This window comes from Canis lupus, chromosome 16, assembly GCF_003254725.2.
Source record: "Canis lupus dingo isolate Sandy chromosome 16, ASM325472v2, whole genome shotgun sequence".
Lineage (NCBI taxonomy): Eukaryota > Metazoa > Chordata > Mammalia > Carnivora > Canidae > Canis > Canis lupus.
In genome coordinates, this window is record NC_064258.1 from 22,869,959 (window position 1) to 22,884,264 (window position 14,306).

The 14,306-nt window shown below is 35.8% G+C and overlaps 1 protein-coding gene across 4 annotated transcripts in view; it reads right to left on the reverse strand.

The window, feature by feature from the left end:
* Positions 1-14,306, reverse strand: part of PSD3 (pleckstrin and Sec7 domain containing 3) — a 588,043-nt gene that overhangs the window by 555,785 nt on the left and 17,952 nt on the right. The window lies entirely within an intron of this gene.

Sequence of the window (14,306 nt, forward strand, 5' to 3'; positions counted from 1 at the left end):
TTTTCACATAGTACTGGTATAATTTAAGTAGGCACGATTTTGGGATTTTTGAATTGATTTTCTTTACATTTGAAGAAAATATTTCTAAAGAGAAACAGGGCTGGACTTCGTTGACATTTTGGAAATATGAATTAAATTAAAGAATGATGTCAGGTAATCAAGTTAAAATTATGGCTCTCCTCCTTTGAAAAACTGTGATTGAGTGTCTCATCCCTGACTTAAAGACTAAGCCACAAGAAAGTCTGAGAACAACAAAAAGCCTGACAAAATATACAGAATTGTTAGTGTGACTGTTCCTATGTACAAACAACAGGAAGAATGGAAGGGACACTTCTAAAGCAACTAGGACAGGATTTTTTTAGGAAAATTCAACTAAGCAGATGTAAACTGTTATTGGTTTGAAAAATAAGACTCAGTGCTTCCCAAATAGAGGGAGTGGTTTTAGTAAGGAATCCAAATTTTTTCAGCATTTAGAATTGAATGAGCTTTGGATTCGTACTAAATTGTTCTTCAGAGAAACAATGAGAAATTATATATTCATATAATAAGAAAACTCACATTTGCAATAACCTTCAAGGAACATCATGGTTTATTTTTACAATTAGGTATCTATGGTAAAGAAAGAACTCCAAATTTTCAGTGGATTTTTTTTATTGCTTAACTTTCACATTTAAATTTCATTGTATTTTACTTGCTTAACTTTCATACGTAAGTATAAAATTGATACTATATTTATTTTACATTTTTCCTAAATTCTATATAATTGCTTAAAATTTATCTTTTATCTCTATTTGCACATATATTTGAAATATCAAAATAGATCTAATCTTACAAAATGATTAATGTCTTTATAATGGTGTATAATGACGATACCAAAAGCTTATATAACATTATGTTTGAGGCACAATTCTAAGTGTTACGTATACATTACTTTATCTAAATCTCATAACAACTTAGTAAAGTAAAAATTATCTTCATTTTTCAGAAGAGAAACCTGAGGCATGGAAAGATCTAGTAATCTTTTATTCTAATTTTATATAATAATGCCTTAATTAACAACACTTCTTCAAATCAAAATTGGTTGGGTTAAAAAAAATTACATCATGCAAAATGTATCAGAAGTTCTGTTTCCAGGTATGATGGCATAAGAACATGCCACCTGTTCTCTCACTGAATGCAACTATAAAATCTAAATAGGAATCAGCGTTCAGATATTTGAAGAACTGAAAAAAGAAATATATACTAACAGGCAGATCAGGGAAGAATATTGGCACTGAAACTGTTGGTAAGTTTATCATTTTATTTTCCCTTTCGTGTGCTGCAGCCTGAAGTTGAGGTAGCTGGAAATGTGGAAGTGAGCACTGTGATACCTATAGAGAGAGTTCAGGAGAAGCACTGCAGTTCTGGCTTGAGAAGCAATGAAGGGATCTACTAAATTTCAGAGAGTGTAGGGGAAATCACCTCTTTGTTTTTTGTTTTTTCCGATTTCTCAGGTATGAGCCACCAGATTATCCTGTGGCAATGATGACGGCAGTGATAGCAGTGGCAACAGAAACCTGCTAGAGCCCAAACTCCAAAACCTAAAAGGAGAGAAGCTTTTTTCCTCTGTTCAGTGGAGTTGCAGCTCTCAGAAATGGGATAAAATCCCATTACTTTCCTTTTATTTCATTTCTCTCATCTTCTCCCTCTCATATCTCCTCCTGTAATTTGGCCCCAGATATGGTACAAGTATGGAAGTGGAAAGTTTCTTGCCAGAAGATCAAAAAAGGGAAACTAGTGAAGTGGAAAATACTAGAGAGATAGTGAAGAGAGAGCATCTTGGGAAACTGACTATGTACAGTTGTTCATGAACTCCTAGGCTCAAGCCTGTCATACCCATGCAAGGATTTGATGCTAATTAGTAAATCAAAGACTTTGAGAACTGAGTTAATGGATAAACTCCACCCAATTCCCACACTGACCACTGAGTGGTGCACCTGTGAGACAAATGAAACTAGTACTGCAAAAACTTTGAAAATTGAACTGACATTGGAACCACAGACCACAAAAGGAGGGTTGGAATTGTAGCCTGAACTTAACCAGGTCAGTTATCTGCTAAAACAAAAATAATATTCTTCATATGATTTAAACAGTTCTAAGTCTCAAGATAATATTCAACAAGTCCAGGATACAACCCAAAATTGCTTGGCCTACAAAGAATCAGGAAAATGTTAACTCATGTGGGAAAAGATAGTCAGTGAATACCAACAAGGTGACATAGATACTGGGATTATCTGATAAAATACTTTAAATAGTTATTGTAAAAGTGCTCAGATAAGTAATTGCAACCATTCTTGAAGGAAATATTAAACTAAAAGGCATCAGACAATATAAAGAAGAACAAAATGGCAATTTTAAAAATAAAATTAAATAAAAAACTCAATGGATTGGAAAGGAATAAATAAAACTATTCTCATTTATAGACTACATAATTGTCTATGTAGAAAATCCCAAGAAATCTACAGTAAAACTCCCGGAACTAGTAAGTGAATTCAGAAAGGTCACAAGATACAGAGTAAACACACAAGAGTCTTATTTCTATATACTAACAATGTACAATTGAAAACTGAACTTTAAAAATAATAGCATTTATTTTTGGGGTAATAAGAAAGTTATGGAGCTAGATAGAGGTGATAGTTGTGTGACATTTTGAATGTACTTGATGCCACTGACTTGTATATTTTAAAATGGTTAGAATAAGGGGCACCAGGCTGGCTCAGTTGGTAGAACATGTGACTCTTGATCTCAGAATTGTGAGTTCAAGCCCCAAGTTGGGGTAGAGTTAACTTAAAGAAAATAAAATATAATGATTTAAATGATAAAATGTATGTTATGTGTGTTTTACTGTAATTTATAAAAGAAGAATCAACACTAAAACAAAATATATCCCATTTATCATAAGTCCCCAGATTGCAATATTTAGTTAGGTAAGGTCTAAAAACATATTCAGGAGCTACGTGCCGAAATCTACAAAATAGCCATTAAAAAACCTCAAAGAAGACCAAAATAAATAGAGAGATACTGTGTTCATTAACTGGAAGAGCCAACATGTTAAAGATGTCAATTCTCACCAAGTTGATTTATAGATTTAATGCAATACTAATCTAAATACAAACAGAATATTTTGAAACTATCAACAAGCTGAGTCTAAAACATATATGAATGATAGATGAATTAGAATAGCTAAAACAGTTTTGGAAAATAATGAAGTTGGAGGAATCACAGTACCCAATTTTGACTATAAGCTATAGTAATAAGACAGAGTGGTATTCATCAAGAAATAGATATAGTTCAAGGGAACAGAACAGAACCCAGAAATAGGCCCACAGAAATATGACTATTTAATTTTTAACAATGATGCAAAAGTAATTCAATGGAGAAAGTGTAGCCCTTTCAACAAATGATGTTGGAACAACAGGTTATCTTTATTTATTTATTTTTAAAGATTTTACTTATTTATTCATGAGAGACACAGAGAGAAAGAGAGGCAGACACATGCAGAGGGGAAGCAGGCTCCATGCAGGGAGCTTGATGTGGGACTTGATCCCAGGTCTCCAGGATCACGCCCTGGGCCAAAGGCAGGCGCTAAACCGCTGAGCCACCCAGGGATCCCCAACAGGTTATCTTTATACCAAAAAAAAGTATGCTCAATTTATATCTTACATACAAAAATTAACTAAAAATGGGTAGTAAGCCTAAATCCAAAACCTACAATATAAAACTTTTAGAAGAAAACAACTGAAAAGAATATCATGACCTGGGATTAGATGAAGAGTTTTCAGACATGATATTCCATTAGCATGATCTATAAAAGAAAAAATATGATAAATTGTAGTTTATTAAAAATTTAAAACTTTTGTTTAGTGAAAGACACTGTTAAGAAAATGAAAAGATAAGCTATAGACTGATAAAATATTCACAAGCCACATTCCAAAGAACTTATATCTAGAATATATTATAAACATTCAAAACCCAAAAAAGAAAAAAAATCACTTAAAAAATGGGTTAAGGGGGAAAAATAGACAAAAGAGTTAAATGATTACTTCACTAAAGAGATTGTAAGCATGGACATTAGGGAATTGCAAGCTAAAACCACAGGGGATACTACTATACCCGTATTAGAATGGCACAAATACAAAACAGAGAAAATATCAAATCCTGGCAAAAGGAAAAATGGGATCTCTCCTACATGGTTGGTGGGAGTTCAAAATGGTAGAACAATTCTAGGAAAATAGGTTGGCAGGTTTGTTTTGTTTTTTAAAGATTCATGTATTTATCTATTCATGATAGACAGAGAGAGAGAGAGAGAGAGAGAGAGAGGCAGAGACACAGGCAGAGGGAGAAGTGGGCTCCACGCCGGGAGCCCGACGCGGGACTCGATCCTGGGATCACAGGATCGCGCCCTGGGCCAAAGGCAGGCGCCAAACCGCTGAGCCACCCAGGGAATCCCCTGTTTTTTTGTTTGTTTGTTTGTTTTTTTGTTTTTATGAAATTAAACATATTGTATGACCTGACAATCTCTCTCCCGAGTATTTTCCCTAGAGAAATGAAAACTAATGTTCATGCAAGACCTGTACATGAATGTTTATAGCAGCTCTATTCATAATCACTAAAACTTGAAAACAGTCCAATGTTTTACAAAGGGTAAATGGATGAACACCCATGCAGTGGAATACTCTGCATTAAAAAGGAACAACTATTGATATATGCAATAACTAATAACTTGGTTGAACCTCAAAATCCTTGAGACTAGCTGGGTGAAAGAAGCAAGTCTCAAAAAATTATATACCTATGATTTCATCTTTATGACAGTCTTGAAAATACAAAACTATTGTACTGAAGAACAGATCTATGATTTTCAGGGATTATGAGTGAGGGGGATGTATAACTATAAAGGAATAGCACAAGTGCGTTTTTTTGAGGTGATGTAACGGTTATATTTTCCTGATCATACTAGTGGTTGGTTGCACAAATTTACAGGTGTATGTATTATATATGTATATATATGTGTGTGTGTTGAAACTCAAAGAACTGTACATATGCACATATACATATGTGAACACACAAAAATCAATTTTTCTTTGTGATACTTTAAGTGTTGTCTACTCTACCAGCTAGGTCCAACTAAGATACTGCCAGTATCCCTTCTTTTTCTCTGAATTGGAATAATTTAGCACATTGTACAGAAGTCCTCTGAAGTTTGGAGGTGTTTCTGGAAATTAAGGAATGGTGCCAGCTGCTTATCTGGATATTTTTGATGGCAAGAGCTCAGCAGTACCTAGGACAATAGAATGAAAGAGGACCATAGCATGGAGCACACCAAAGAAGGAGAAAGTGAGGACATTGTCATTCCAGTTCTCTGTGGCTTTGGGTATCAAGGCAAGAACCCAGCTGGTTTTTGTGATCCAAATGAAATTAACCAAAGGAGGGAAGTCAATAGCCTGCCTTTGAGATCACCATGCAAAGCAGAGTTGCCCAGCCTGAAGGGATATAGCACATACTGTTGGCAAGAGCCACAAGAAAGTTTGACTATCTTCCAATGATCTTTTGGGCTGGTTACATTTCGGACCTGAATGCTGCCCATGCAAATTCTGTCTGCCACCTACACTATAATCCCTGTTTTAGTAGAGACCATGAAAAACAGAATGATCAAGGTCTAAGTCATGGGCACTTCCCTCCACCCAAATAGACCCAGCTGTCCTGAGTCTGCATCATCATGCCAGGAATCGGACCAGGGATTGCCACCATAGCAGGGACAACAAAGAGTGAGCACACCCAGGCTTCTAGATTCTGTAGACTGCCTCCATTCTCCTAGGAAGATGGCTGCTCTATCCTCCAGCTCTGTTGCTGCTTCTGCATAGGATGCAGCTCAAAGGAAAAAATGGGAAAATTAGGAGAAGGACAAGGAATACAGGGCATGCCAAGCTCTGCAACTCATTCTTCCCAACAGTAGCAGTAGTAGTTGCTCTTGAACAAAAAACTAGCCTTAACAGGAAGGTGAGAGATTTAAGCTTTTAGAAAAGTCTGGGATTTAAAACAGTATCAGATTACATGGGGATACTTTATTTGATGAAGTCAAATAGATTCCTCTTTCTCCTCCCTTGGTACATAAGGAAATTATGACAGCAAGTTTATTATCAGTTATTAAATAATTAAAAATTTTCTATGTTTGTAGCATGTTGAGTTGAGACCTTTAACCACTCCCACAACAAAAAGAAGAAAGGTTAAAGAATAGATTATGGAGACAATGAAAGGAGAGAAATAAGCAAGAAACAACATTTGATAGACAGTTCAAGGCTTTTCTTTCTCTTGGACCATTTTCTTTTTTCTAGCCTGTCAGAGTCCCCTTCAGCTCTGGATAGCCAGCCTCCAGTCCAGGGTGCCTTCTGTCTCCTATAACCATGGGAACTTCTAATTTTGTGCTGTGCCTCACATTGCATCCCAAGCAACTGCACTGAGACCCAAAGGATTAGCAAGTTGGCCTGGGCTGCTGTAACATCAGTGCTTGAGATAAGTGCTTTGGAGCCCTACATGTCATTGATCTTTCAAATGGTAGCAATTATATCATATTATGATGTTTGGAGGGCCCAATTCCCTGAAATGTTAGATTTTGTTGAGTTGGGGTTTGTTTTTCTCCTTATTTGTGAATAATGTCAGGTGAAGGAAGTGAATACATTTTGAAGTTTGGGATTTAAGGAGCATGTGGTTTCAAGAAACTAGAGGAAAATTGAAAAATACATCACTTTAAAATTTGAGTTTCTAAGAAGCAGCTTTAGAAATATCTATATAAAGATTTTGCTATCAATACCTCTTATTTATCAATACATAAATATCTGCAGCTTCACTGATAGGACTGTTGGTTTCCTTATACCTATAGTCACAGAGATCTGTAGGTTTTATATACAGCTCAACAACACTAACACTAACACTAACTATACATGTCAACAAATCTTGTTAGTGTAGAACATGCTTCCCTGATGAAGCCAAAGTGATCATCATTTCATTCTTACGCTGTTTTTTATTGATAGGATGAAATTCTTCTTTATAATTCCCTCAATTATAAAGTTAACTAAAGGAAGAAAGAGGGAAATGAAAGATGATAAATGGAAGCAACCAGTCATGCAAGGGCATGAAGCTTTAGAATAGCAAGTGGCTCAGGAGGTGTCTGTACCCGGTTATCTAGATAACTTCTTTGGCAAGGTAACAACAACCCCTTGTTGAAGGCTCCTGGCTTTTACCTACTGTGACTGGCCCTTTCTTTGTCCTCTTCAGTCACAAAACACAGTAGGGCACATTCATTACCCAGGGTTTTCTTTAGAGCCTTGGCACATTTGCACGGCATCAGCCAGGTGCCAGGCTCTACCAGTGGCATCTGATCATGCCTCATTTGTCTTAACCCTTTCCCATTTTCCTATACCAGCTTAGAATTTCTCAGAAAGAAATAAGTGAAGTCATAGTTGGCAGTCCTTATAAATAACTCCTACACACACACACAACTGCACCATACTTAGAAAACAAACAAGCAAAAGAGATAAAGTAATTTAGTTGGTCAAGATTCTTATAGTTAGAGAATATTTTGGAAAATTTAAAAAGGACATAGCTAATAATTTAATCATTGACATCGAGACAAAATTAATGAAATGACTCAACCAACAAGCATGTTAGTTTGCAAATACTAACATGTCCCTGAAGCAGGACTAAACAGGTATTGCTATTTTGCTCATGGGCTAGTCAATTTGTTAAATTACATGTTTAAAAACATCGCTGCTGAAACTTTACATACACGGCTAATCCTGTTTAGAATGTTCCTCTTCTTACCTTTTATTTTAAACTCCTCTTCCTTCCTGGCCATGTTCTATCTCCTCCTCATACTTGCTGATAACGTTCACCTGCCCATCCTGGGTGAAATTCGCCACATCCAATTATATTTGCTCACCTACATGCCTAACTTGCCCTCTACTACCTTCCCTGTAAACTGTAAACTCCTTGAGGATATTCACCATTTCTGACACTTCTCTTGTTTCCTACATTGTATTTTTTTATGTCCAGGGTGCGCTTGCGTGCGCGCGCGCACACACACACACACACACACACACACACACTAAACGATGTTTGGATATTCAGCTTGCGGCTATGCAATGTGTTTCTATGAGTAGGCAACTGAAAAGAAAATTGACATATTAATTACTATAGACTTAGAGGCACCCTCAAATGGCAGAATTGAAGAGGTTCCAGATAATTTATTCAATCTTACAGTCATACATTGAGTCACATGACAGTGTTTCTCTCACTATATTGGTAGTTGGGAGAGAAAGATGACTAAAATCTGGTTGTAGGCTCAGGATGCTTACAATTGGTGTGGTGATCATAAGGTCCAATTTCCATTTCGTAGATGAGGAAACCAAAGCTTAGAAAAGTGATGTGAAAAAAAAAAAAGTGACTTGCTCAAGTCGTGCAGCTAAGAGCAGCAATATTCCACTGTTTCCCTAGTTTTACCTCCTCACACATATGCACAAAGTTTGCTGCATATGAATAATATCTGTTCAATTCCTACAACAAATTACTTAATGAATTTAAGAAGAAATCTTTAGAATTCGCATCAATAAATGACAAACCAGTATTATTTTCTATAAGCAGAAGGCATATACCAGTATTATTTAAAATACATAACTTTTAAAATAAAAGTAATAAAAGCTATGTTACAACCTAAAGTTTGCATTTTGAGAAACATTAAATTATACCAAAATCCACATTGACCAGATAGATTAGTATATTTTTACATAGGTGTTACTATATACACATGATATAATCTATATTTGAAAAATAGATCTTTTCAAAGTCATATGTATGGGAGTTGACTATTTTGCCTCAAATGCAAAAGAAAATTCAGAACCACTCAAAATTAGTCAAGAAAAACGTCTATTAGCCCTGCAAAATAAAGATGTTAAAAAGTATTCAGCAAAAAAAACCCAAAACTAACAAATTAATTAGAAGGCATGTGTGAGACAGTGAGACTTGACAAATTCAGAATTAACTTTAAAAGGCAGAGAAAGGGACACCTGGGTGGCTCAGTGGTTGAGCATTTGCCTTCAGCTCAGGTCATGATCCCTGGGTCCTGGGATTTCGTCCCTCATCGCATTGGGCTCCCCACAGGGAGCCTGCTTTTCCCTTCACCTGTGTCTCTGCCTCTCTCTCTGTGCCTCTCATGAATAAATAAGTAGGATCTTCAAAAAATATAAAAATAAATAAATAACTTAAAAAAAAAGATAAAAAGGCAGAGAAAAATAGCACTAATTCCCACCTGGCAGTCTATTTAAACTTCACTAAAATCAGAGTTGACCATTTCATTGACTCTGAAAAGTGGTCCTATTTTTTTTTGCAGATAAAACACTGTAGTTTCTGAATATGTAAAAAGTCAAGTCTTTATTAACCTGAATATTTTCTAAATTGGGCATTCTAGTTACCTGATTTTAATTGTAGCTTACCAAGGGTTAACCAGGAAATATTTTAATTTTAATTATCATTGTTAAAAATAATTTTTTGAAAAAATGAAGGCATAATGTTCCATAAGAGTACTGAATACCAAGTGTAATGTCACTTTTCTTTATTATTTGTGATATTGGATTAGCTAAATCTTGGTTTTAAAAGATTTCCGTTTCTTGAACACCTACCTATCTGTCAAGCACCTGAGCTGGCTCTCTGCTTTACTTATGCAAACCCTTTGGACTCTTCCTATGTTACTGCAAGACAGCATTATTATCTCTTTTGTGCAGGTGAATGAATTGAGCTATCAAGAAATTAAATAACTTGCCTGGAGACTAATAGCAAGTATAATAAGGACTCTCAGCTGGGTCCATCTGATTTCCAAATTCATGCCTTTAATCCCAAGTGTAGCAGAACTGGAATGCACAGAATCCTGGCCTGAGGTGCACAGTCAGCATGACATGCTTTACTCTTAAAATATATAAGCTGGATTTTTTTGACACTTTATTATCTCACAATTTTCCTTAAGCCTTAGATACAATTTGAGTTAATTGTGAAGTCCAGGTACCTGAATTCTAGTTAATTAGGCTTTAGTGGCATGTAATTCCTAGTAATTAAAGATGCTTTTGGTATGCACCTAGATAGAGTAATATTGGACATGCTTAAATTGCTTCTTTGGAAGTTAAGGTGGAAATGTTCTAATACTGAAGAATCTAAATACTGCCCAGCATGTTTATCTTTTAAATGTTATATCCTTCCTAGCTAAGAAATGTTCAAGTTAAACTTTTTTAGAGCTATGCTTAAAATGTCAGAAAGAAAATTCCTCCTTACCACCATTGTAATATTTCCTCATTATTCCCACTTCTTCCCTGAATTCCTCGATTCCAAGTATCGAGAAAAAGAACCTGCTAGAATCAATGCCTTTGTGACTTTAGCTAGAATTATTTTATTATCAAAACAATGAATATCCACTGTTATTGCCATCTGATAAATACCAGGTGGAATTTCATTAAGATCATTGTTGAGTTTTATTACTCAAGGCTTATTAGAAAATTAGACTGCCATCTATCTTATGAGAAAGTTTTACATTAGAGAAATTCTACCTCTCACAAACCCTAATATTTCTGGCTGTATATAAACCATCCCATCTCCTTTCTTGGATTTTAAAGCAACTTGTTTTTCTTTCACAAAAATATTATCATCTTAACGAACAGTGAAAAACTCCCTCCCAAGTTCACACATAACCATTTGATACTTTCTTCTAGTGCAATTTCACACAGTCCATCAAGTACTGCAGGACCCGACCCAGCCTTTGTCTATAGGCGTCTAGCTTCTATTCTACCCAGAATCAGTGAAGTGTATGGTATAAAACTACCTGTGCCTGTTTCCAGCTGTTAGCTCTAACTAGCTGGGAGACTTGGGCATGTTTTTCACCTGTTGTGCTTTGATTTTTTTTTTGTCTGTAAGTAGAAATAATAATAGACCCTACCTGACGGGGCTTTTGTGAAGACTAAGTGAAATAATGCACATGACATGATGACATGTAATAAATATTCAACAATATTAGCTGTTATATTAACCTGGATAGTTACTTCTGGCAGGAAGCTTTTGTTACCCACTCAAACCAGGGTAGGTGTCCCCTTTTTACATTTCTATAGCATCTTGACCTTCCTTATAACACTCATAATACTTTTAATTACTTATTCAATGTATGTCTTCCCAGCTAGATTATTTACACTTCAAGAACAAATCTGTGAATTATTATTATTACTATTATTATTATTATTATTTATATCTCTACTGTTTAGCACAGAGCCTGAAAAGGAATATTTGTTAAATGAATGAGAGTTAATGCTGAAGCTATAAGACTGATGAGTTCTTTGGGTAGACATTCAATTATCTTAATTATGATTTTTAAAAATTGGTGAATTTGAAGGAATTATTGAAAGAAATTGGTAACACTACATCTTAGTTTGTGATACGATGCAGAGGAACCGGGAACCTTTCCCCTAAGATCGGGACCACGACAGGAATGTCCACTCACCACTGCTATTCAACATAATATTAGAAGTCCTAGCCTCAGCAATCAGGCAACAAAAAGAAATAAAAGGCATTCAAATTCGCAAAGAAGAAGTCAAACTCTCCGTCTTTGCAGATGACATGATACTGTACCTAGAAAACCCAAAAGACTCCACCCCAAGATTGCTAGAACTCATACAGCAATTTGGCAGTGTGCCAGGATACAAAATCAATGCCCAGAAATCAGTGGCATTTCTATACACTAATAATGAGACTGAAGAAAGAGTAATTAAGGAGTCAATCCCATTTACTATTGTACCCAAAGGCATAAGATACCTAGGTATAAACTCAACCAAAGAGGTAAAGGATCTATACCCTAAAAGATACAGAACACTTCTGAAAGCAATTGAGGAAGACACAAAGAGATGGAAATTTATTCCATGCTCATGGATTGGTAGAATTAACGTTGTGAAAATGTCAATGCTACCGAGGGCAATTTACACATTTAATGCAATCCCTATCCAAATACCATGGACTTTCTTCAGAGAGTTGGAATAAATCATCTTAAGATTTGTGTGGAATCAGAAAAGACCCAAATAGCCAGGGGAATTTTAAAAAAGGAAACCATAGTTGGGGGCATCACAATGCCGGATTTCAGGTTGTACTACAAAGCTGTCGTCATCAAGACGTGTGGTACTGGCACAAAAACAGACACATAGGTCAATGGAACAGAATAGAGGATCCAGAGGTGGACCCTCAACTTTATGGTCAACTAATATTCAACAAAGTAGGAAAAACTATCCACTGGAAAAGACAGTCTCTTCAATAAATGGTGCTGGGAAAATTGGACATCCACATGCAGAAGAAGGAAACTAGACCATTCTCTTACACAATACACAAAGATAAACTCAAAATGGATGAAAGTTCTAAATGTGAGGAAAGAATCTATCAGAATCCTAGAGGAGAACACAGGCAACACCCTTTTTGAACTTGGCCACAGTAACTTCTTGCAAGACACATCCATAAAGACAAGGGAAACAAAAGCAAAAATGAATTATTGGGACTTAAGATAAAAAGCTTCTGCACAGCAAAAGAAACAGTCAATAAAACTAAAAGACAACCTACAGAGTGGGAGAAGATATTTGCAAATGACCTATCAGATAAAGGGCTAGTATCCAAGATCTATAAAGAACTTATTAAACTCAACAGCAAAGAAACAAACAATCCAATCATGAAATGGGCAAAAGACATGAACAGAAATCTCACAGAGGAAGACATAGACATGGCCAACAAGTGCATGAGAAAATGCTTCGCATCACTTGCCATCAGGGAAATACAAATCAAAACCACAATGAGATACCACCTCACACCAGTGAGAATGGGGCAAATTAACAAGGCAGGAAACAACAAGTGTTAGAGAGGATGTGGAGAAAGGAGAACCCTCTTGCACTGTTGGTGGGAATGTGAACTGGTGCAGCCACTCTGGAAAACTGTGTGGAGGTTCCTCAAAGAGTTAAAAATAGAACTGTCCTACAACCTAGCTATTGCACTGTTGGGGATTTACCCCAAAGATACAGATGCAGTGAAACGTCGGGACACCCACACCCCGATGTTTCTAGCAGCAATGTCCACAATAGCCAAACTGTGGAAGCAGCCTCGGTGTCCATGGAAAGATGAATGGATAAAGAAGATGTGGTCTATGTATACAATGGAATATTACTCAGCCATTAGAAATGCCAAATACCCACCGTTTGCTTCGACGTGGATGGAATTGGAGGGTACTATGCTGAGTGAAATAAGTCAATCGGAAAAGGACAAACATTATATGTTCTCATTTATTTGGGGAATATAAAAAATAGTGAAAGGGAATGGATGGGAAAGGAGAAAATGAGTGAAAATATCAGTGAGGGTGACAAAACATGAGAGACACCTAACTCTGGGAAATGAACAAGGGGTAGTGGAAGGGGAGGTGGGCGGGGGGGTTAGGGTGACTGGGTGATTGGCACTGAGGGGGGCACTTGGCAGGATGAGCACTGGGTGTTATGCTATAATTTGGCAAATTGAACTCCAATAAATATAATAAATAAATAAATAAATAAATAAATAAATAAATAATAAATAAATTCAGCAAAGTTGCCGGATACAAGGTGAACATACAATAGTCAGTAGTATACTATTTACTATAATGAACAACTAAAAAGGATTTTGAGATAACAATTCCATTTGCAATAGCATCAAAGGAATGAAATGCTTATGAATAAACTTAAATAAGAGCTGAAAGACTTGTATGCTGTTATAAAGTATCACTGAAAGAAATTAAAGAAGACCTAAATTTTTGGGAAAAAATCCTGTGTTCATAAAACTGGTGCTGGTGAAGGACAGACATATAGATCAAAATAATACAACTGTGAGTGTTAGTTAGCTAGCTTTTGACAAGGATTCCAAGATAATTACATTGGAAAAAAAAAAAAAGACTAATTTCCACAAGTGATGTTGAGATAACTGGATATACACATGCAAAAGAATAAAGTCGGGTCTGTTCCCTTTAAAAAAAAAAACTGTTAAATATCAATGTTACCTCCCAAGAAGGGAAAAGAAATTCCAATTTTTTTGAACAAAAAAAATTTGTAGTCTTGCAAGGACTTTACATAAATCGCCATGTGTGTAACCTGTACAAAATTAAGCTATTTTAAATTTACAGACTATAAGAAACTGAACCCAAATGTCTATTCTCTGTACTACATTTCAGCTAATATTGCAGAACT